The sequence below is a fragment of the Pelmatolapia mariae genome, linkage group LG3_W (assembly GCF_036321145.2).
Source record: "Pelmatolapia mariae isolate MD_Pm_ZW linkage group LG3_W, Pm_UMD_F_2, whole genome shotgun sequence".
Lineage (NCBI taxonomy): Eukaryota > Metazoa > Chordata > Actinopteri > Cichliformes > Cichlidae > Pelmatolapia > Pelmatolapia mariae.
Window position 1 is genome coordinate 12635360 of NC_086229.1, and position 25220 is coordinate 12660579.

Consider the following 25220-nt stretch of genomic DNA (forward strand, 5'->3'; position numbering starts at 1 on the left):
AATACAGCTTGGTAATAAAGTGGTAATAGTAAGATAACAAGGAAGAATCAATAATGTAATAATGTGGTAATTTCTAAGTTATTACCACTTAATTACCACTACAATTAGTAGTTTCTGTGTAATAAGCAATCTAGCTACTGCTGTAGGATTGCAAGGTAAGTAAAATCTTTTTTTTTTATTCCTAAAGTTATATTTAGGATCATGTCTCCTGTAGTTATTAACTTATGCCACATACTATCAATTTACACCACTAACACAGTAACCAACAAAGTTATAGTTTTTTCATGGTATGGGAAAGGTTTACAGTCTACAGTTCAGCATGCTGTGTGTTTTATTGCCTTGGCTTACATAATATTAACGTGTTTGACTTGCAGTAAAAGATCATTCTTAGTGTCCTGCGTTATTTAAAAATTAAGAAAAAATAACAAAATACATGAAAAATACATTCTACTTCTTCATAGAATGGGGATAAAGACATTCTTTGTCTTACTGATGTAAAAACGATGGGTATCAAAACCCTTTGATGATCAGGTCTTTTGAAACAGGAATGCTGCAATGCAATTCAGTAAACCTCGCCCTGGGGCACCGATACTCAGATACGACAGAAAAGCATATAATATCTACTACTACTGTATTTTTATTATGTGTTTTATACTGTAAGAGCAACCAGTTGGACTCTTCATTAGTTCCTGTGCAGAACTGATTATTAAAAATCTGCAAATCCCAGCATGTTTCTGCCTCTCTCCTCACCTGTATGGATAGTAACACTAAAATATTATTTTAAAAAGTGGTGACTTTAAGGACCCCTCATTAATGGTAGATTTGATGCAGAATTGACTGAAAATTAACTGAAGCCAAAATAAGTGTGTTGATTAAGTATAAAATCATTTTTTAAAAGAGACGTAGAAGAGAGACAGTGTATAACACTCCGCATTTAACTGGAGACGAGTGTAACAGGAGACAAAAAAATGCAGAGAGGTATAATATTACAACTCTGCTTCTGCATCCCAACTCTGGGTAGTCATATATTGGAGTGTTAATGAATTCAACCATATTTCTTGAACTAAGAGCTTCTCCATGCAAAGGTGGGGTGGATGGCATCTCTCGTAATGAGACCAGGTTTTCCCAGAAACTCTATCAACTATCTATTAACAGGGGTGCACATAAGAGGTCTGCAGGTGCGCAATCGCTGTCAAAATAAAAGATGCGCACCAGATAAGAAGCTGCAACGCGTGTTTGCGTACATATGATTTTCTGGAGGAGGACAGACTTTTGTTTAGAACTCTTAAAGATGTCGAAGAAGCAAGCTCCTTTAAGCAATTACTTTGGTGTTCCTCCAATTCCAAAGAAATGTCAGAAGGAGTCCGAACCGCAAAAGAAGCACGTATTCTCTGAAAAGTGGTTGCAGGAGGTGAGCTGGCTTCAAACAAATGATGAACACACAGAGATGTGGTGCAGAATATGCTGTGAAAATCCCACTCTAGCGGACAAAAACAGTGCCTTTCATATGTACGCAAATGCGAGTTGCAACTTATTATCTGGTGCGCGTCTTTTATTTTGACAGTAAATTCAAGGTTCAAGGTTCTTTATTTGTCACATGTATAGTTATACAAGTATAACACACAGTGAAATGTATCCTGACACGCTCCTTGACATGTGCAAAAATGGGGGGGGGGGTAGGTATAGGAAGGACATTATATACATATATATATATATATATATATATATATATATATATATATATATATATAGTATATACATTGGGTGAATGTGCAGTAGTAGCAGCAAGCAGGTGAATTCTGTACATCAATAAATGCGCACCTGCGGACCACTTATGTGCACCCCTGTCTATTAAGGCCATGTTACAGTTTCAAATTTGTTTCAGTGTCACCTGATTTTGCCCCAGACAAGACAAAAACATTTATTTCTTAAACACTGAAAATATCACATTTTATTTTTAAACCGTTGGCCATCATCAGCTTTTTGCCCCATAATAAACTATGATTGCTGGAGTGTCCAAATCCACATTTTTAAAAACAGAGTCCCCAATATGCAAGAATAAATTTAAAAAAGCAAACAAACAGTAATTCAGAGGCTGATGATACAAAAATGTAAATAAAAGTTCAATTTAGAATTCAATAAGTTTTTTGTTTATGCCATGATATAATACAGATTTTAATTTTACATCAATGAAAAAGGCTGAATCCTGACCTCAGATTTTCGAGTGTACAATTTGGACTCCTTAATCCAGCAGACAGAAGTTTTACTCCTGCGTCGTGCAGGTCATTGTTACTTAGGTCCAGTTCAATCACAGTAGAGGAATGGGAGATGAGAAAAGAGCACAGAGCCTTACAGCTTCTCTCTGAGAGATTACACCCAGACAATCTGAAAATTAATTATATGTGTGATTAAATTAAATTACCTCTTGTTTTAACCTACTACAAGAAAAACTAATATTTCCATTTAGACGTAATTAATATAAATACACTTTAAAATTCAAGTCTGGAAATAATATATAGATGATTTTTTTTTTTTAAATTTGCTTAACAACACAATTATACCTCTATATCTAGACGTGCAACATTTAGTAAAAGAAGAGTGTCCTCTGTCACAGGTATACATACTTTCCAAATTAGAATATATATGATTGTTGTTGCCAGATATAGTTCAAAATAATCCTCAGTCATCCCATACTCAACCTTGATGCAACGCCACATTCATCTTCTGTTTGAAACAGGCTAGCTTAGCTCTGGCTTGTATTCATTTTTGAGTAGTTAATGAAAAGCTGTAGGTCCACTGTAGAATAGGTCTGGATAGCGCTTTTATAAAGGCTACACTCAAAAAAGTTTCAGAAATGCTAACAATTTATCCTGCTATAAACAATACATTGCACTGATAACGACAAAAATATGAGTAAATATTTGCTTACAGAGTTTTGTTGGAGGCGTTGACCACTGGCAGCAGCCTCAGAAGAGCCTCCTCTGAAGAAGAGTATTTCTTCAGGTCAAACACATCCAGATCTTTTTCTGACGAGAGTAAGATGAAGACCAGAGCTGACCACTGAGCAGTAGACAGTTTATCTGTGTAGAGACTTCCTGAACTCAGGGACTGTTGGATCTCCTCCACTAGACAAGGATCATTCAGTTCATGCAGACAGTGGAAGAGACTGATGCTGTTCTCTGCAGACAGATTCTCACTGAGCTTCTCCTTGATGTACTGGACTGTTTCCTGATTGGTCTGTGAGCTACTTCCTGTCTGTGTCAGCAGACCTTGTAAGAGAGTCTGATTGTTCTGCAGTGAAAGACCCAGGAGGAAGCGGAGGAACAAGTCCAGGTGTCCATTTGGACTCTGTAAGGCCTTGTTCACAGCACTCTGGTAGAAGTATTTCTCTGCAGATTCTCTTATTTCAGACTTCTGGGACGTTGTTTGTTGTTGTTCAAGCAGATTTTTTCCAGAGTTGATGAAGGTCAGGTGGACATGAAGAGCAGCCAGAAACTCCTGAACACTCAGATGGATGAAGCAGAACACCTTATCCTGGTACAGTCCTCTCTCCTCTTTAAAGATCTGCGTGAACACTCCTGAGTACACTGAGGCTGCTCTGATATCGATGCCACACTCTGTCAGGTCTGATTCATAGAAGATCAGGTTTCCTTTCTGCAGCTGATCAAAACCTAGTTTTCCCAGAGATTCAATCATCTTCCTGCTCTCTGGACTCCAGTGTGGATCTGTCTCAGCTCCTCCATCATACTTGACCTTCTTCACTTTGACCTGAACCACCAGGAAGTGGATGTACATCTCAGTCAGGGTATTGGGCAGTGGTCCTCCCTCTCTGGTTTTCAGCACATCCTCCAGGACTGTAGCAGTGATCCAGCAGAAGACTGGGATGTGGCACATGATGTGGAGGCTTCGAGATGTCTTGATGTGGGAGATGATCCTGCTGATCTGCTTCTTATCTCTGAATCTCTTCCTGAAGTACTCCTCCTTCTGTGGGTCAGTGAACCCTCTGATCTCTGTCACCCTGCCAAAACAGTCAGGAGGGATCTGATTGGCTGCAGCAGGTCGTGTGGTTATCCAGAGGTCAGCAGAAGGAAGCAGTTTCCCCCTGATGAGGTTTATCAGCAGCACATCCACTGAGGTGGACTTTCTAGGGTCAGTTAGGATTGTAGTTTTGTGGAAGTCCAGAGGAAGTCGACACTCATCCAGACCATCAAAGATGAACACAACCTGGAAGTCTTCAAAGCTGCAGATTCCTGCTTCTTTGGTTTCAGTAAAGAAGTGATGAACAAGTTCCACCAAGCTGAACTTTTCCTCTTTCAGCACATTCAGCTCTCTGAAAGTGAATGGAAATATGAACTGGATGTCCTGGTTGGCTTTGTCTTCAGCCCAGTCTAGGGTGTATTTCTGTGTTAAGACTGTTTTCCCAATGCCAGCCACTCACTTTGTCAGCACTGTTCTGATTGGTTCATCTCTTCCAGGTGAGGCTTTAAATATGTCTTCTTTTGTGATTATTGCTTCTAGACTATCTAGTTTCTTGGATGCTGTTTCAATCTGTCTGACCTCATGTTCATCATTGACCTCTGCAGTCCCTCCCTCTGTCATGTAGAGCTCTGTGTAGATCTGATTCAGAAGGGTTGTGTTTCCTGCTTTAGCGATCCCCTCAAACACACACTGGAACTTCTTCTTCAGAACAGATTTCAATTCACCCTGACACCACTGGAAGTTTCTAGGCGAGGTTCCTAAAAGAACCAATAGACAAAATACCACAATCAAGGATTTATCAAGTGCACATATTGTAAATGCAATTTTGTCTGTTCCTTCAGACAGAATACATTTTTCATTTACTGAGCACCATAAATATTTAGAGAAATATTCTCACTTTTCAGCAGACACTCAGCTAACTCCTTCTGCTTCATTATCTTCAGGAAATCCAATGTGATCTCCACAAATGCTTCTCTGCTGCTTTTACTAGGGTCCTCATGTTCACCCTGCAATAAATTGTCATCCTCATATTGACTCATTAAGCATTCTAGGTCATCTGGAGTCAGAACCTTCTGGATCCTCTTCAACTCACTCTTCACAAAAGTGATGATGTTGTCCTCCAGCAGCTGGAATAGAATACTTTATGAATGACCAAATCACACCACAACAATGCCAGTTGTCGGGTGAAGAGAGTGAGAACAGAGAAAATAGGAGCACAGAGAGCCTAAGAATAACAAACAGTATAAAACACAAACTACTGGAGGAAAGACTACGATATGCAGCAGTAGTATACAAACACCCCGGGAGTACAAGAAGGGGAGTAGAAAACAAAATCTTAGTGCATCACAGGAAGTTCCCCAACAGCTTGCACCTATTGCAGAATATCTGATGGTTCAAGATCACCTGATCCAGCCTTAACCATAACATTCATGAAAACATTTTAAGCGAACTGGGAGCTGGTATCACAACAGAGGGCTGAAAGCTCTGTCTCCCATTCCAATTTTATAAACTTGGAACTAAAACTATGCCTGCAGTCTGAGAGAAGTACTTTGTCGCTTGGAAAAATGTTGCTGCACAGATTTACCCTCACCTTACTAAAAAAACATCAGTTTGAACTAGGAAAAGTTGCATTTCCTGCAAAAATGCAGTGTGAATGCCTTGTAGTGGAATCTGAAAACAGCAGAAGAAGGAGAACTATCTGCTGAAAACATTGTGTAGAAGCTGAAATCTTTGCTGAAAACTACTTGATTTGAAAGGGTACAATGAACAGTGTCAATAAAGCAGAGTCCGTGCAAGCAGAGGTGTGCCAGAGGTAGGATTTGAACTTGTACCATCAGGTCTCATGGCAGATGCTCATCTCACTGACCCAAACTAGTTCTCGTCCCAAATCGAAATATGATAGGAGAATAAATATTCAGTGTGCAGAAGAAGCTGAACTGTGCTGTAAAGAGGTGAAATTGAACTGTGTGCTGAAAAGAGGTGAAGAAGCTGAACTTTGTGCTGTAAAGACTCAAAATAGCACAACTTGCTGCTAAAAAGAGGTAAAGAAACCAAAAATTCTGCTGAAAACAGGTGAAGAAGCTGAAATTTGTGCAGAGAAGTAGTTATATCACAAATGCTTTAAGTCACACAAAGCAGATAACAGGCTGACTTCTTCTAAATGAGTCAAACAAGGCAGAAATGATAGAAACACATGAGATCCTGTGTCTTTCATAGTATTTGAATGTGTAAAGAAAGCTGAATTTTGAGCTTAATACAGGTGAAGAAGCTGAAATTTCTGCTAAAAAGAGATGAAGAATACATAAACACATATATAAAAAAATACACACACACGGACATACAAAAACACACACAGAGAGCATGGAGTGTCCTGTGTGTTTCTATGCCAGCCAATCAGTCTAAATCTGCTCAATTTGAATCAATGATATGCTGAATCAATGAACAAAAGAATAAAAACTGGGTCGAACAAACACACACACAAACAGACATACAGACACAGCGCAAAGTGAAAGGGGGCTATTAAGAGTGTGGCCTGTGTGAGTTTATGCCAGTCAGTATTTCCGGCATGGAGGTTTGACAAGAAGCTGAGGTCCATATTAGAAATGCCGTTAAAATCATAAATAACTGCAGAATGTAATAAATTAGCACTATAGATCACTGGTCTGTGATAGTGGAAATGTGGAAAAGTAGAATCGAACTCATGCCATTTGGGCTACAGACCTATTTCATTACCAATCGCACCAATTTCTGCTGAAAAGAGCAAAAGAAACAGAAAATTGTCCTGAAAAGAGCAGAAGAGGCTGAGATTTGTACTGAAAAGAGCTGAAAATTCTGCTGAAAAGAGGGGAACTTTTTGAACTTTCTGCTGAAAAGAGCAGAAGAAACAGAAAATTGTGCTGAAAAGAGCAGAAGAGGCTGAGATTTGTGCTGAAAAGAGGTGGAACAAGCTGAACTTTCTCCTGAAAAGAGGTGAACTTGTTGAATTGTATGCTAAAAAGAGATGAAGATACTGAAAATTCTGCTGAAAAGAGGTGAAGAAGCAGAACTTTGCGCTGAAAAGAGGTGAATCAAGAATTTCTAGGTCCATATTAGAAAAGCTGCAAAAACCATCTAAAAAAAAATGCAGAATTGTAATAAATTAGCACTATAAATCACTGGTCTGTCATAGTGCATGAATTTGTAATGAAAAAAAAAAAGTTGAACAAGGTGGAATCGACCCATGATGTTTGGGCTGCAGACGCATTTCATTACTAATCACGCCACCGGCAATGGTAGCAAATACCTGGAAAACAGAGTAATGACCAGTCAGAATTAGATTGCGGTGAGAGGCAAAAATCGCAGTTTTTGGTGTTACAAACGTCGTGTAAATCAAAAAGTAGGTGGGATAGCGGCGTAATTCTTCTACTGGGTGAATCAGCAGACTTTGGTGAGCTTTCAAGGCGATTTTCAGGGCTCTCTCCATCGCGGAAATATGACAAGAGAAGAAACGACTTCATTTTCAGAGCTAGACTAGTTAAGTGGCAATAAACGTACGGAAGCAACTAGAAAAAGAAAGAAAGAAAGAAAGAATAATAACTATTTCAGTCTTAACCCCCATTTTTTCTATTTTTTCTTCATCTTTTACCTGAAACAAATAATAAATAGATTTTTACTGATCCGCTGATAACATCCAGCTCTATCTGTTCACTAATCCAATCCAATTCAACTTTATTTATAGAGCACTTTAAGAACAACATGGTTGACCAAAGTGCTATCCAATAAAAAACAGAGATAAAAGTTAAAAACCATACATTAACACTAGGTTTACTATCCTGCGCAAATTTACGTAACTTCCCTAAACCCAATACCCCCTAGAATTACTGGCTTTTTTATTTTCTGGTGCAAGTCCCGAGGTGTTAAGCACCCCTGCTGAGATTTTCACAGGTCGTCAGCTTGTTTCTCCTACAGCTTTTGTTGTGCAAACCACTGTGAGATTATTATGCTATCATATGTTACCTGATATCTGTAATCAAAGTAGTTGAATTAGGATACAGCTGTAGGACATATATTATCTTTTAGTTTAGACTGTGTGCTGTGTGAGTAGTCAAGTTCCCATCATACATTTGGGTTAGAAGAATATAATCATTACGTAGTTCATTAGATAAGTGTGCACCACTCTGTATCCTTGATCTGCTGTGAATGTGTTACACTGTTTCTTGACATGTTTTACTGCTGAATCATGAAGAGAATGTTGTGTGCAGAAGACCTTGTGTCTACGTTTAGGAGAGACAGACTACATTCCATACCCCCACCGTCTTTAGAGAATGAAGACAGGGAGCCGAGGTCATAACTTAGGCGCCGTAAGAGAGAAAACATGTGAATGTTTAGGCTTTTACAAATAGGTGGGGGCCACTAGGGGCTATAAAAGGCTGAGTAACCCGTCACCATTTTGAGACATGCTGTGACCCTCTTCAAGCATCTCTCCCGTCCGGACGTTTCTTATGCTCTGATGTGTTGACTTGTATGGAAATAAAGTATTGTTGATTGAGCATATATACACCGAGTATTGTCCCTCCTTCAGCCCAAAGATTAAAACAACTGGGAGTTTTTAACACCACCCATTGTCCTTGAGGCCTGGCACATTTGCATTTGCTCACTCAGAGTTGCTCAGATCCAAGGCAGGCCAAACCTCTGTGTTACAACTTTCAGAAATGCCTGATAGAAATGCTTCAACTTACTCATGAGATTTTGACCACATTTTTTGCGGAAGTCACAACTATACTGAATGCACGACCGTTGTTGCCAGCTGCAAGAAATGCTTGGTAGGGAACAGCTGTTCCCTACCAAGGTTCGTTTCAAAGTTTGAAAGACTTTGAAATAAAACAGACTTGTGTACCCATATATTGTGAATGTCTGTCTTTTGTATGTAGGTTGTAACACAGAGGTTTGGCCTGCCTTGGATCTAAGTAAACAAATGCCAATGTTGCACAAACACACACACACACACACACACACACACACACACACAGCAAATCTGCATTTATTTGTCCCACAAGAGGAAAATCTGCATTGTCATTGCAAAAAAGTGGACAGAGCACAGTATAGAAAGTGCACTATACAAACAATCTGGAAACATAAATATGGACACGTGTATTCAAAAATATTGGTGTATGTATACACACACACACACACACACACACATATCTATCTATCTACGTGTGTGTGTGTGTGTGTGTGTGTATATATATATACATACACACACATACATATATATATATATATATATATATACACATATATTTATATATATATATATATATATACACACACATATATATATACACATATATTTATATATATATATATATATATACACACACATATATATATATATATATATATATATATATATACATACATACATACATAGTTATACACACAGACACATCTATATCATATATACACACACACACACACATATATATGTATATATATATATGTGTGTGTGTGTGTGTATATGATATAGATGTGTCTGTGTGTATAACTAGACTTTATGCATATTATATAAGGTGTGGCTATGTAAATATATAAATATATGTACAACTCTGTGTATATATGTTTATGGACAGGCATGCAGGCAGGTAAGGAAGGAAAGCAGCCTTGCAGGGAAGGAAAAACTTGAATCTCTCATGGTTAGGGGTTGGGTGGAGCTGAAGACCTGTGAAAATCTCAGCGGGGTGCCAAGAGGTGTTAAGGTCGGGGGGAATTTACGCAAATCTGCGCAGGCCAGTAAATCTAGTAGTAGGGACTTGCACCAGGGAAAAAAGGCTCAGTAATTCTAGTGTTAAACAGTCAAAGAAAATTAAATAACAATAAAATAAATACATAAATGGCAAAAAAGATAGAAAATAAATCAGTAACTATGAAATATTAAAAGTAAAAAGTAAAAGTAAAAAAGCATATTAAAAAAGCAAGTAAAAAAGATTAAGAGCAACCAAAAACTGAGTAAAACTGACTCTGGTACTACTTCTAAAAACACATGAATATTCATTTCGCCAGTGGTGGAAATTATTTTTACACTTTTCACTGTTACTGTAGTCTAATTTGACTCTCCCACCATCATCTCTTGCTGATTAAATCTTGGTTGTCTGCTCATTTTCCTAAAGTGGGAAAGCAGATATTCTTCTGGTAGGAAGCAAAATTGTTTTGGATAAATTTGATAAATTATCTCTATGTATTGAAAATTCTCAAGTCTCTTCTTCTTCTTAGCTTAATAACTTAGGTGTTGCTTTTGGCAGGGCCTTGAATTTTGAAACATATCAATAATCTCACTCAGTTGGTATATGTCCACCTACATAATAGCAGCTGGCTACACCCTGTAATGGAAATTTCTTTATTTTATGTATTGATCACATTAGTAATAATTCTAACATCACTTTGTCACCTAGTTATATACATGTCAGATAGCACCACAAATGTGTCTTTATGCTCTATCACACCATACAATGCCCTACTGTGTGTGTGTGTGTAAGTTCATGGGAGATGTTAAACAGATGGTGAAAAACAAAGGCACCTTCTTTATCAGACAGTAGGAAGGAGGGAGGATTCGAGAGGTAAATCTGCAGGTGATGGATAAGTGAAAAACAAAGGTTTCTCTCTCTCGTGAAGGAAAGGTTTCAAGGATAATTTGAGTTGAAGGTATAAAACCACATGATGTGCTGTCAAATGCCTTTTGTCTCTGTGTTTCTGTGTGTGTATAAGATATGAGGGCAGCAGCCATCGTGACACAGCATTTTGGCATCGGACCTGAATGCTCTCTCCACTGCAATGTATGTAATAAACTCCACTTTAAAAAGGCACTCACCAAGTGTTTACAGTTTATTTAAAACTTCCACAACAACCCTTCTACACAGCTAACAATACGACTATTCTTGTTCATTCTCTGGTTCATTCTCCCATGTTAATTAATGTAATTCTATCCTTTCTAGATTACCACTTAAACTTCTCCATAGACTTCACCCAGTGCAAAATATAGATACCTATTACCAGAATACCTTCCATTTAGCATATTGCTCCTGTCCTTCAACCATTTCACTGGATTCCTGTAAAGTATGACATTAATTTTACTCTAAGATCCGACTTCACTGCTACAGTTACCATTTGCTCACATCATGAGCTTTGGAGCCTTCAGCTGAGTGGACACTTGTATTTAGAACTATCTGCTGCACCACATTCACAACATTCATTCTCTCCCTAGCACTAAAACCAGCCTTAAAACATTTTTTTAAACTTGCGTATTCTGATTTGTGCTTAATATTTATAATTTTATGATGTATTCACTTCACAACATGGAAATAACTGTGAATAGAATAGATGTAAATGTAGTTGTTTTACATGTTGTTGTACATGTACCTTAAATAAGGAGTCGACGTGTGTTTGATGCTGCTGGGCAGACTGACCACTGGAAACCCCTGAGCTCTCCTGGTCCACTCTGTGGAGGAATTAGAGTCAGACAAAACACTGTAATCGAAATGCAACTTAAGATGCTGGTGGTCCTCCACATTATACAAAAAACAAACAAACAAGACAAGACAAAAACAAAAACCCCAGCTCCCACTTGTTAATAAGATAGGGTTCCAACCTTATCTGACACTATTTGAACATTAACAATATACAACTAAAGAACAAAAGTTCACTAGCAATATTTATCTTTGTTAAAAATACTTTTAACAAAGAATAGAATAATCATTTTTTGTTATTATAAATATACAACAAAATTATTGTGCTCCACACCAACTGTGCAGGAGTAAAAAAAATAAACACAGACCTCTTGATGAAAGAGAACTGGCTTTGTTGACTGAGGCATTGTGTGTACTTCCAAGAAACTTCCAAGAAACAGGGATTTTGCTCCCTGCTGTGAACAAACTGTTTTTTACAGCCCAGCATGAAGATTGATCATTTCCTGTCAGATGGCCCTAGATTTGTTTAAATACACTTTTTCTTCTTCATACCTCTCCTTGTGTCATCTGTGAATCCAATGAAGATATTACACATATTAAGGAGTCTTTGAACCTTGATTGTCATCCAGGATTTCTGGGTGCAAATGTTTGAATCGACTTATCAGTTGTAACATAGTCTGCACAGCAGGTCCCCTTAATCAAATAAACCTCAGCATTTATGCTCAGAGCTGTACTGCAGTTGTGTGAGAGCACACATTGACTAAGTTTTGATTTTTTTTTATTTTTATTATTATAGTGGGCTAAGTACTAAAATCATCAAAACTTGATCCAATAATTTTCTTATACACTGAATTCCGTAAAGCAGCAGCTTATGTACATATCTTTCTTGTGAAAATGTAAATTTGTCTGTGTTATTGTGTAAATACTTACGCTATTGTGTACTTCACACACATGGAGAAATGCCAAACTGCCTTTCATTGCTCTTGTAACAGTGACAATAAAGAGCTATTCTATTCTATTCTATTTTATTTTGATGACTGTTTTGCAATTCTTTCTTTTCTCTAGAAGTTTACTACCAGAGAAGATCTTGTAAACTTAATTTTCATTATGTGGAAACTGAAAGCAGAAATTCAGATCAGGGTAGGCTTGATAAAGTGACCCTGAATTGGATGAGCAGACAAGTAGAAAAGAATGGATGGATGAATGAAGGGATGGACGTATTTAGTTTATTTGTTGGATAATGAAGCTGTCAGTCTGCCCCAGGGCAGCTGTGGCTACAACTGTAGCTTGCCTCCACCAGTGTGTGTGAATGTGAGAGTGAATGAATAGTGGCATTGTAAAGTGCTTTGGGTGCCTTGAAAAGCTCTATATAAATCCAATCCATTATTATTATTATTATTAACAGATGAGCGACTTTATAAACACTGGGGAACTCTTGAGAACAAACAATCCTGCTTCTTCCCTTTTTGGCTGCTCCTTTGAACTGTCCTCCTGATATATTCATTTGAAATCTTGTCCATTTTGGTCACACTCAGTGAAAATATTAGCATCGTCAACTCTGCCACCTGTCCTTTTGTCAGTGCCACCACATCCAAGCCCTATAACATGGTCTCACTACAATCTTGTAAACCTTCCCTTTCACTCTTCCTACGATCCTTCTGTCACAAATCACTCTTGACATTTATAATCACCCCCTCTACCAGGGCTGGACTGGGACAAAAAATCGGCCCGGGCATTTTGACTAGAGACCGGCCCCCCAGGTATTATAGGAAAAACCATCAAGCCTTTGAATGAAAACAAACGCTGTTGTGACAGTGATGTACACTGTCTTGTTGGTATATGTATGATTTCTATACATTTTACATCAGATAAAAACTTTGGTTGTAAGATTCAGGAAATTATTTATTAAAAGCAAGACATTTTAAATGAGAATAAGAAAGAAAAATATTTTTTTTTGTGCCCCCCTTTTCCCTGTTAATGCCCTACCTGGCCCCCCTGGCGAAACTTGCTAGACCCGCCCCTGCACAGTTACCAGCTGTCAGCTACGTAGAAAAGGATCCTGGTGTTATTTGTCTCTCAGAAACAGTTCATAACGTCCCTTCAACTCATTCATGTCATCTAAAAGGTAAACCTGTTTCTCCATCACCTGTTCAGCTCTGATCATTCAGTAAGGACATCTCCTGGTTTCATCTGCATGTTTCCCTCTCACCACATATCCAAACCGACATCATGACCAGCAGCTTTTACAGCTGTGGCTCCAGCAAACATCAGCTGATACTAGAAATTAATATTAAATAAATTCTAACAACAGCTGATCAAGCTTAAACGTGCTGCTGTTGTTTAGCGCGACATGCGCTGGTTTCCTCTTTCTGGCGCAAAGTGGGCGATAAACAAACAAGAGAGAAAAGCCAATCAGCTGATCATTGATCAGTTTCATGACTGAAGTAGCAACAGGTGAGGGAGGGGAGAGAATGAGAGGAGAAGAGGCAGCTGACAGGGTAAAGACGCAGAATAACTCCAGCTTTGTGTCTTTTTCCATTCTAGCTGAAGTACGGGACAAACTGTGTTCCTTTTCAGCTCAATATGAAACGCGTAATATTTTCTCTGAATCAAGGGTGTAGATTTGGCAAGGAAGGAAGGGACATGTCCCCACCAATATCCAGCGGTTATTGAATTGTCCCTACCAATAATTTGATCTCTTCGAGTAAAGAAAAACAAACCCGATAGAAAGAAAAAAAAAAACGATCTGTCAACGTCTCATTCACCTAGCAGTGCAGAAAGAGTTAAATTACGTTCTCTACTGGAGTCCTACCTCATGTGACAAATATGACCAATGTGATTGGCTGTGCCTTTCAGGGAGCTCTGTTTAGCAGCGGCAAGCCTGCGCTGCGAGGACCTGCAAGGAGGAGAGGAGGATGGCAGCAAAAAGGAAGAACTTGGATATAACAAAGTATTTTTCAAAGAAACCTGTAAATCAGTTAAAGTCAAGTTCACTCATAAAATGTGTCCGTCATAATAACGTTACAGGCTATGCTAGGCTATACATGCCAAACCTCCTGATTTTTCCGGGAGAATCCCGAAGTTCAGTGCCCCTCCCAAAAATCTCCCAGAGCCACCATTCTCACGAATTTCTCCCGTTTTCCCACCCGGAAAACAAAATTGAAAAACCATATCCCAGATTGGCCTAGCCAATTCCTATGGAGTTAAATCAGGGCCATAATGTTTGTGTAGTTAAAAGAAAAATTTGAAATCGAAAATATGTAAACTGAAAGCAAAAGTCACATTTTTAGAGTGAACTTTGAAAAAGAAAGAGTTGGATTTAAAATCAAATCAAACGTTTTGAATATTTGTATTAACTGAAAACCCAATGGTTCTTTTATCTATAATTTCTCTGAGTAAACTTTATTTAAAAATTTTCAGTAATCTTTTTTTCATTATTATTATTTTTAAGAAATCTATTCAGTCTCAGATTACATTTTTTCAGATTCAGATCTTTTAAATTAATGTACAAAAAAAAATTCTTCAGGTTCGGATTTTTCTCTCAGCTTCAATTTTTTTTTTCACTTTCAGATCTCTATTTTTCAGTTACAGACTTTTGGTCCTGTTTTGGCTTGGTGGGCGTGGCTACACAGAGAGGGGCGGGGAATCATGAGTGACAGCAGATCGCTGCAGGCTCAAGATGGTCCATTTTTCATGTTGCCTTCAGGAAACCTGGGAATGAACATAATTTATCAAACACCTCCTGCACTGTATTATTTGATAATGTTTAGAAAACATGTCATGCATAACTGCTAAAACTCAGTTACTAAAGCTCTTTCAAGCAGTAATGTGTACAAATTACGCCGTAACTGATCAATTATGAGACGTTTTCCCAGCCACTACGTGAGAAGTGGTCATTTCCCATGCTCTCAAAGTAGCGCGCATTGTATCGGGTGGGGGCTCCTGTTAACTTGTCCCTCAGTGAACGATGGCGTCGTCTTCCAATAACACTGCTGGCGCGAACAATCAGGTGAGTGTTTAAGTTTGGAACAATTACACTGCAGTCTGTGAATACTACGAATTTAAGAAGTGGCTATTGTTACGGTTAATTTTTCGGCTATTCTGTTTTTTTATTTTATAACGTTTTTTGCTGAAATGCTAGCTCAACAGAAACGCCTATCTAACGGTATCTAACTGCATGAGTGGGCTGAGCAGCTCCTTTAGTCAGAGACTGAAACACCCTCGGTGCAGGAAGGAGCGCTTTCGCAGATCATTCATCCCAACATCCCTATAACTCCTCAATCACGATGTCATAAGTCACTGGACACTGTGAACATCCACGGTCATCACTTCATGCATAATGGACCTTCCATGTGTATGGACATGTGCAGGTATATATGTATGTATATGTATACATATGTATATTTAGTGTGTACATGTGTGTGTGTACATGTCTATAAATAGGAATAGTAGTGGTACAATAGCTATATCAAGCGATATAGTTTATGTCTTCCACATTTCCAACAATATCCATAATCACATACTGTGTATGCTACCATTGTATATAGTGTATTATACTGTGTGTGCTACCATTGTATATAGTGTATTATCTTACTTTTTTCATTGAATGTACTTATTTGTATTTTTGTATTTCCTTCAGATATCTGTACCTGAGCTGAGGTGACGCAAAATTTTCCCGTCGTGGGATCAATAAAGTCTTATCTTGTCTTATCTTATCTTATCTTAACCAGATTCTTACTCTGGATGGCATTACCTTGGCCTCCAGTAACACTGTGAGGAACCTTGGAGTCATTTTTGACCAGGACATGTCCTTCAACGCACATAGCGCAACATCTCTAAAGATAGAAATATCCTGTCTCAGAGTGAAGCTGAAAAACTAGTTCACTCATTTATTATTTCCAGGCTGGACTACTGTAATTCATTATTATCAGGATGTCCTAAAAACTCGCTGAAAAGCCTTCAGCTAATCCAAAATGCTGCAGCAAGAGTACTGACAAGGACTAGAAAGAGAGAGCACATATCGCCCCTCCCTGAGCCTGGTTCTGCCGGAGGTTTCTTCCCGTTAAAAGGGAGTTTTTCCTTCCCACTGTCGCCAAAGTGCTTGCTCATAGGGGGTCATATGATTGTTGGGTTTTTCTCTGTACCTATGAAGCGCCTTGAGGCAACTTTTTTTGTGATTTGGCGCTATATAAATAGCCACCACCAAACAACTGAGTTATTTTTACACATCGGCCAGCATCTGGCCAATCCACCACCTTCCACTGTTTATACCGTTCCAAAAAAAAAAAAGAAAGAAAGAAAAGAAAAAAAAAACATCGGCCCATAAAAACGAAAAATCACCATGAGCCCACCCGGGCAAATGGTATGCCCGATGGCCAGTCTAGTAGTGATGGGATTTCCAACTCTTTTTAGAGAACCGGCTCTTTCGGCTCGACTCACTAAAAAGAGCCCGCTCTTTCGGCTCCGAACCGGCTCTTCAGGTTGTTTTGTTGCTTTAATTAATTTATTATTAACAATAATATAAAATTATGCACAAAAGGAATTACTAATGTAAGAAAAAGTGGTTTATTTATATATGTTTATATATAAATATATGCGGTGGCCCCTAGAGACAAAGCACTTACAAACTCCAAAAAGCACGTACAAACTCCAAAACACATTTCTAGAGTTAACTGAACTTCCAAAACAGAGCTACCTAGATCACTTAAATTACACAATTGAAAGCATATGTGTATTGTTTGTGTATTTATACGCAAGCACTCATATATATTCAAATAATTTAAAAAAAAATGTTCATTTACCTGTTACTACCAAACACCAAATCCGGTCGTTGGTACTTGCTGGCTTGTCTAGCCACTAGGTAACAAAAGCTCCACACTGCACCGAGCATCCTGGAGCACTTCTGTTTGGTTTTGTACGTGCTTTGGAGTTTTTACGTGTTTCGGAGTTTTCACGTGTTTTGGAGTTTGTACATGCTTCAGAGTTCGTACGTGTTTTGAAGTTTGTACGTGCTTTGTCTCTAGGGACCACCGTAAATATACTTTTATTTATTCACTCCACATAAAATGTAATAAATAAATCATATAATACAAAAACCAACTAGTCACAGTTCAACTTTTAACTATTTAAATTTTCCGCTTTTTCCTTTTAAACAAATTTAAAGTGAAACAACACAAAACACTGCAAACCACAACACAATTAAATATAAATTAAAATATGAAAACAAAAAGAAGATGCATATTCTCTGTCATATGGGCCTGCATGAATAAACTTTCTGAATCCTTTATCATCCGCAACTGAAAATAGTTGTGGATGATTACTAGACCTTTCTAATGTGACGTTGTTGTCCCTGACTCTCTTTCTGTCTTTCCCTCCTGCTCTGTTCCTGTGCTCCTGCAAGTGTAACTACCGCCCCTCCCCCCTCTGCCCAGCGCAAAGCACAAGGCTCGCGTGAAGCGGAAAAAAAGTGCGAGAGAGAGAGAGAGAGAGAGAGAGAGGGTGAGAGAAAAAAAAAAAAACCACGGCTCGCGATAAGGAGCCGGCTCACCTCGTTCACGTCAAAGATTCGGCTCTAAGAGCCATTTCGTTCGCGAACGACACATCACTACAGTCTAGCTATGCCCTCCACCCTGAAGTGCACTGGCCATTCCTTTGGATGGTTGATCCCAGGTTTGTAAACTTATTTATCTTTACTATAATTATTTTTTGCAGCTTATCCCTGTCATCCATACACAGCTATTCTGTCTTGGTTCTAAATTTGAGTCTTCTTCTCTCCAGCTCATACCTCACCCTCTCCAGACTGTATTCCACTTCCACCTGTACACTGCAGATTACAGTCTCATATAAGAACAACTGTCTCTCTGTTATTACACATTCCACTGTTTCCAGAAACCTCCATAAAGACAAACGTCTCATCAAAGCAGTGGTCACGTGGAGTCACGCTCAAAAAACTGTTTGTCCTCCTCCATCCAGCAACACCTGAAACAGCTTAGTTGAAGTTCCTACTGTGGGATTAAAGAAATTAATTTACGGCTACAATATAATCTACAGTATTAACATTGCATTAACAATATATCATATAGCTTTAGGACGGCATTAAGATGCTTAAACATACTGGCACCACATTAACCTTTTTTACAGGTGCAGTTATAACCATTTTATACACACATTGCAGTTCTGTGCTTATTAATGAGTTGAAGCTCAGTCAATTAATTAAAGGTTATAAGCTTTGTCTGGCGCTATGTCCAGGCAATCTATTGTGTAAGTGACTTGGAGCTGTAGAAGGTAAAACTGCATACACGCTTACAAAACACATATAGTGCATATCATCAAGAAACAGGCCTGAGCAAAGGCCTGAATGTATTCAGCAACATGTTGCACTTGAGTTTGCTTGGTAACAGGTGACAGAAGAAGATAAGTCCATGGGGACCTCAAAGGCCGGAGATCATCGCCTTATTCGGAAGGAGATGCAGAAAGGGGAACTTCTGTGCCTGCATTCAGCTCTTAAAATTAATCATTGTCTGTAAAACATACAAATAATGTTCTTAAGATGCATATTATGTGCTTATAAACGCAAGAGGGGGCGTTAAACCCCGATGTTATAAAAACAATCTGAAGTGTATTTTTGGGCGGAGATCCATGCTGATTGTGTGCAGTATTCATCTCCCCGCGCGTGTGTTCAAATAAAATCATTGTTTGACCCAACCCTTCTGGACTATTCTTGTTTTGTACTCTTCCTTAATATTTGAACACTACCTACACTGTGTTTGAAGCAAAGCACAAAGGAGACACCTGCTGGAGCAGCTGGAGTCCTACAGACACTCAGCCTCTTCACTACAGAAACACCTCCTACAACCTCCACCCTTTACACTTTGACTGCTGTGTTTGTGGAAACACTCCAACACACACCACTTCACATATGAACACATAAAAGAGCTGAGCTGACATTAAACATGATGGAGGATTTATTCACAAACACTGAGTCACAACAATTTTTACATTCACATTACCTCTCTGCAGGAGACCGAGGTCTGATTTAAATTCAGTGATTTTATTTGATCTGTGTTTATGTACAGGGCAATGCTTTGTTTCTATTCTAACATGTTTTGTCTCAAGGATTTTATGTAGTGTCAATAGTTGTGATGTGTTTTCTGACCAAACAAAGCCCCTCCACAGCATTTCAAAGATTTTGTATTCACTACTTTGCAGGAAACCAAATCAGACATTTTTCAATCAGTTACTTTTTGTTTTAGTTCATGTTACAAAAAAATAAATAAATGTTTTTACATGTTTCAATTCCTGTTTGCTGAAGTGGATTTTCAGCTGTTTAGAAGCCAAAGGCTTTTTTTCAAGAGACAGTTTAAATGGGATTGAGGGAATGACGTGTTTGCGAGGCAGTTTATATCCAACAGCATTAAACAGTTAAAACAAAGAGCTCACCTCTCTGCAGCAGACACAGGCTGGACTTTAAAATCAATCCAGCGATCATTAGACCAGTCACTCCTTAAGGACACAGAGCTGGGTGGAGGTCCAGGTGGGTTCCTGTGAATAATGATGGAGCAGTGATGTGAGTGCTGAGCTGTGACATGGAGAAGAGTCATGGACAGTTAGAGATGGTCATCTCACCTCTGAGCTTTGGTCTGGCTCTCATGTTCCCCACACAGAGTGCTTTTAGAGGGAGGGACTCCCTCCTCTCTGTCCTCACACTGATCCATGCTGCTCAATTCACATCAGCTCACACACACTTTCTACCTTCACCTGCAGAGGAAACACAAATCATTCAAGTGCACATCAACTGAAAACCTCCTTTCCATCATGTGTGCTGTCCAAATATCAGCTGCTTCTTTCCTGCTTCATCTCAGTGTCAGCTGAATGCAGTCAGACAGCAGTGTGAGGCAGAGGAAGCTGCCATCAGCTGCTCTACTATCAGTCCAGATGGAGCCATGAAGCACACACGATGCATTCACTGACACACACTCTATGTTACCCTGAAAGTGGAGAAGGAGGTCTCTGCTGTTTTTCTGCTTACACAGCTATCTTTACTATCAGCTGTAATAGTGAAGCTTCCCCCTTGTCTCTTTTGACCATTTCTTGCCTTCTTTCCATTCTGAATTCCAGTGGACACAGGGTAATTTCACTTTAAATTAATTAAATTTGTCATTGGACTTCTTACAAACCAATAGGTTCAGGAAGCAGACACATTTTGACTTCACAAGATGTGTCTGCTTCTCTGAGCTTTAACTCATTAGTATCAGTGTTCAATTTCAGCAGTCAGAGAAAGCTCACACAGTAGAAGCAGATATATTTAAACATCATCTTATCTGAGTAACAAGAAGCAGTACTTGTGGTCATCAAACTGACTTAACATTTAACTCTTTTTAGGTTTTTTTAGGATTATGAAGGTGGGTCACTTTTACTGGGGTACCATCACCATGGCAATGTGTGTTGCTGACATTGAATAATCAGGACTCGACCTTAATCAGAGTCAGAGCATGTGACTGTCATTCTAACACTGTAGTTACTAGTAGTAGCTTGCTTTATTTCACTGAATGTTCCTTCAAAGCTCATTTCAACCTGTTGAAGTCATGAATGAAAGCACAGACTGAGAGTGGATCACATGATGTTTAAGGTGTGTCATGTGACATGTTCAGTATTGTCACACATGTCTAGATTGTCCCTGATATCATAACTGCTCAAACACTGATGATTATATTTGAAGAATTATTACTGATGGCAGCAAAGTTTGAATGGAGCTCTCTGTCTGTGCTGATTTGTCGCCCTCTGGAGGTCAAAGCACAAACTGCATGATGTCACTGCAACCACCACAGTGACAGGAAGTGTTTTTAAATGACTGAAACACTGAAATGATGCTAACGGCTGTCGTTAGGCTCACTGATAGCAGTGCTGATGTGTTCATGTCAAACACTGGCTCAGGTCAGACTCCTTCATCCTTCTCCAGCGTGAGGCCGCCCTCAGACCCACAGGAGCTCTGACCTTTGACCCCCTGTACACAGTTAGCTTCATCAGCAGCTCATTTTTGGCATTCTCTACACGAGCCAATCACAGCTGGAAGTTTCCTGGATGTAGTCTGGATGAGCAGCACTATGTTAGACAGACACAACATTTAAATGTCAGGAGCCTCTTGCATGAGAGCTGTGATGTCCTAAAACAAACAAACCTAAAACAAGTCCAGCTGCCTTTAAAGCATGACTAGCATGACCTGAATGACTGAGAGGCTCCAGTTTCAGCTTCTCTGTGAAGTCTGTGACCTCTGACCTCTGAAGCATTCAAGCATGAAAGGCTCCTAACTCAAGGATGAACCAGAGTGATGCTCATCTTTGTACACTTGCATTGAGTTCGCTCTCGCTATTTCATGAATGATGAACACTTCGGAGGTTAACTTGGGCATGTTGTTTGTGTCAGAGGGTAAATTAGTCAAAACTGGTGTAAATTCAGTCTTCACTAAAAAGGATTTCAACTCACAGAGTCAATACAGACAAACTGATGGTCAGCGCTGTTACATATTAAAACTGTTCACTGGGTAACGTGGAGCAAAACATTCCACCTTAAATGCTGCAGATAGCTGCTGTTTATATCTTACAGAGGAACGTTTAAAGTTACTTGAGTACTTCATGAGTGCTGACATGAGAGCTGAGCTCAATGTCAGTATTTGTGCTCCTCTTTTCTCTCTGTGGCATCAAAAATTCTCTCTCTGTTTGTACATCACTTATTCTCATATAATAATACTGTTAAATGGCTTTCATTGAAAATATGAATTCAAATGGAACTAAAATGACATCATGAGGGAATTTTTACCATTCTGTCCATCAAAAACACAATAAGGAGAAAGTGTGAGTTTAAACTTTTAAAAAACATCTGTGTGAAAAGTTAAATTCAAACCTGCTGCTGCTCTGATTATGTTTGGCCTCGTTGGTCCAGCTGTGAGTCCGTTACTGTGAACTATGGAGTGGCAGATTTCTGCTGTTTGTGGTGAAGATGATCATGAGACACTGAGTTGAGAAAAGACAAGTGAAACTAAAGTCCAGGCTCCATTTCTGCTTTTGTTTCATCCAAACTTCCTCATATAAACACATCCCTTCCTGCTTAGAAACATGTAGAAATGTTTGTTGGTGTCATGGTCCTGGGTCGTTGACCCAGTGTTTTGTGTTTCATTTTGGTGTCAGCTTATGTTTTGTGTTAATTCTTATTTTGTATTAGTGCTTAGGGTTTGGTTCTTGTGTTTAGTGCTTTAGTGTTCTCCCTCCTGTGCTCTGTTCGTGTCCCTGAGTTTGTCTTTGTGAATTTCCTGTTTTACTTTGAAGGTGTGTGTCTGTTATCACTGTGTCAGCTTGTGTCTTCCTTTCATCTTGTGAATTAGGATCAGCTTTGCTCCCCTTCTGTGTGCCATTAACTGATTACCTTGTGTGTGTCTATGTAGTGGGTGTCAGTCTGTGCTCCTTGAGGGTTCGTCTGTCTTTCTCAGCATTGTGCTGCTGCTGCATTCTTCGTGTCATCTCTGTGTATCTCCTGCTGGTCTTGTTTTCAGGTTTGTTATTTTTTCCCAGTTTAGGTTTATGTTCAGTTCTGCCCTCACCTTGGTTATTGTTCACTGTAAATAAACCTCACTCGCATCTCCACTGCTGTCTGCAACTTGGGTCCTCATTCACTCCACCACACGACTGCTGCCCCCAGCCATGACAGTTGGAGGTTTTCTGTCCTGTTACTAAGTGCAGCATTAAAATTATGTTTCTATTGTAGTTTCTATTGTAGTGACACTCTAAACTGGTTCCACTGCAGATCACAGAAACACTCAGTGTGTTAGTGGAAGTTGTTTTTAGCTGAGCTGTGTCCTTAATCCAATCTGAAGCGAACAGTTTGCTGCAGAGCAGGAAGGCTCATCATGACAAACTCATGTTTACACTTTATCAGCTCCATGTTTCTTTTTCTACTTCTTTTAACTGGAAACTTTGACTTCCTGTCTCACTGCAGTGAATAACTGCTCTTCTTTAATGATTTGTTTGGAGCTGGTTTTACAGATTCATTTAGATATAATCAGTTCAAACTTGTTTCTATGACATTCATCATTATTCTCTAAATATTCCACTGACAGCAGCAATAAATAATAAATCAAAGGCTTCCCAGTCTGTGGGCCCACTGTGGGTCCTGAATGATTTCCATGAAAAACCTTTAAAGAGTCTGATAGAAGTTCTACAAGTGAGTCCTCTTGTTCTCACAAGGCTGAGCTCCTCACTGAACTTTTACTATCACTTACTATTATTACTTGATACATAATAATGGTTCAGTGGTAGTCGATGGTAACATTTTAGGAGGTCCATGAGAGCAACAACACTATAAAAACAACAATCTGCTGATCTCAGAAGTTCAAAAGTATCCGTATCAAAAAACTTCCACCGACAAAAACAAAAGATTGTCAGTCCAACAGACTTCACCCAGTAGTTGCTCTGATATATAATTTTTAATGATGTTTCAGTTCAGATGTTTCAGTTTCCGACTTGTCACAAGCCAACAGAGTATGCATGGGATCAGGTGATCATGTGATCAGTCGAGTGACAGCGGCTCTACAAAGGGACGACTCCAGCCTCCAGACTTCATTTGGCAGGAACTCAGCTGATAAATATCAAATAAGAGCTCCTTCATGTGTTTGTTATTGTCACATGACACACTGTGTCACAGACTGGAGACAAAGTGAACTCACAGCAGCAATAATATCATTTATTTATAATTATTTATGATTTTAAACCAGCTGACTGGGAGCACACTGAGGCAACCTACAGGACGAGTGGGGAACAGCTGTGGACACGTGGAGACTTAAAGCCTCACAGGTGGAAGCTTCAGTGGTTTCTACAAAAGCAGCTGATTTGAGTTTGTGTCTCTAACAGCTGCTTTCTTTCCTCCACCCTGGCTCACTGAGCAGTGATGATGTCATATTTTGAATAATTGCAAATCTAAAGGGCACAAACAGTGAAGCTGTGAACTCTCTCTGCAGTGACTCCATCATCTAAAGACACTGTGGATGTGACACAGAGAGGAAATTTTTCTTCCTGTTCTTTCTCTCGCTTCACTTTCCTGTTAAACTTTGGAAGCACAAATCAAAGACAGTCAGAGGAACTCAGCCACACCAGCTGCTGCTCCACAGGTGCACCCTACAGGTGGAGAGCACCACCCACGTGTCTTTAGGAGAACCAGAGTCACAAAGTAACAGAGTGAAGAGCAGCAGATGAAGCACAGAGGACACAAAAAGGAAGGAAACAAGGAAACAAGGTCCATCTGTGTCCTTTCAAACAAACAAGCATCAACGTCCAGGACTGAAACATGACTCCACTGAGAAACTGAGCGCTCCACCATCTGCTCCAAATACACTCACTCCAAACAGGCCATCTTTGATATCCAGTCTATGCTCTGGGCTCTTGCAGCCTCTCCTTCAAAGCTCTGAGGCTTTCTGTCTGCGCGACTCCCTGCTTCTTCAAACCTGTCCACAAGTTTGGACCACAGTTCAGTCACTAGTCTGGGAAATTCTTGTTGTGGCCAAGTGCCACAGTTTCATCATCACTTTTTAAAGAGGGAACTTCATCTGACACATTTTCACAGCTCTGAAGTGGAAATTATGCTTTGAAGGAAACACAGGATGGATTTGAATCCACAAAAGAAACAGCAGCAGACTGAGGAACTTGTTAGAGGAAGAAGAAGGTGGAAGCTGCCCTGCAGAAGCTGCTGTGCTGCTAATAGTGAGAAGGTTTCTGTTTCTCTGTGTTTGATGAGCTCTGACTTCTGTAAATATGTAGA

General features: G+C 39.3%; 1 protein-coding gene and 1 pseudogene across 1 annotated transcript in view; one reads left to right on the plus strand and one right to left on the minus strand.

The window, feature by feature from the left end:
• LOC134620609 (uncharacterized) overlaps positions 1-25220 on the plus strand; it is an 823316-nt gene that overhangs the window by 329679 nt on the left and 468417 nt on the right. The window lies entirely within an intron of this gene.
• Positions 1-25220, minus strand: part of LOC135932481 (protein NLRC3-like) — a 47128-nt pseudogene that overhangs the window by 11085 nt on the left and 10823 nt on the right.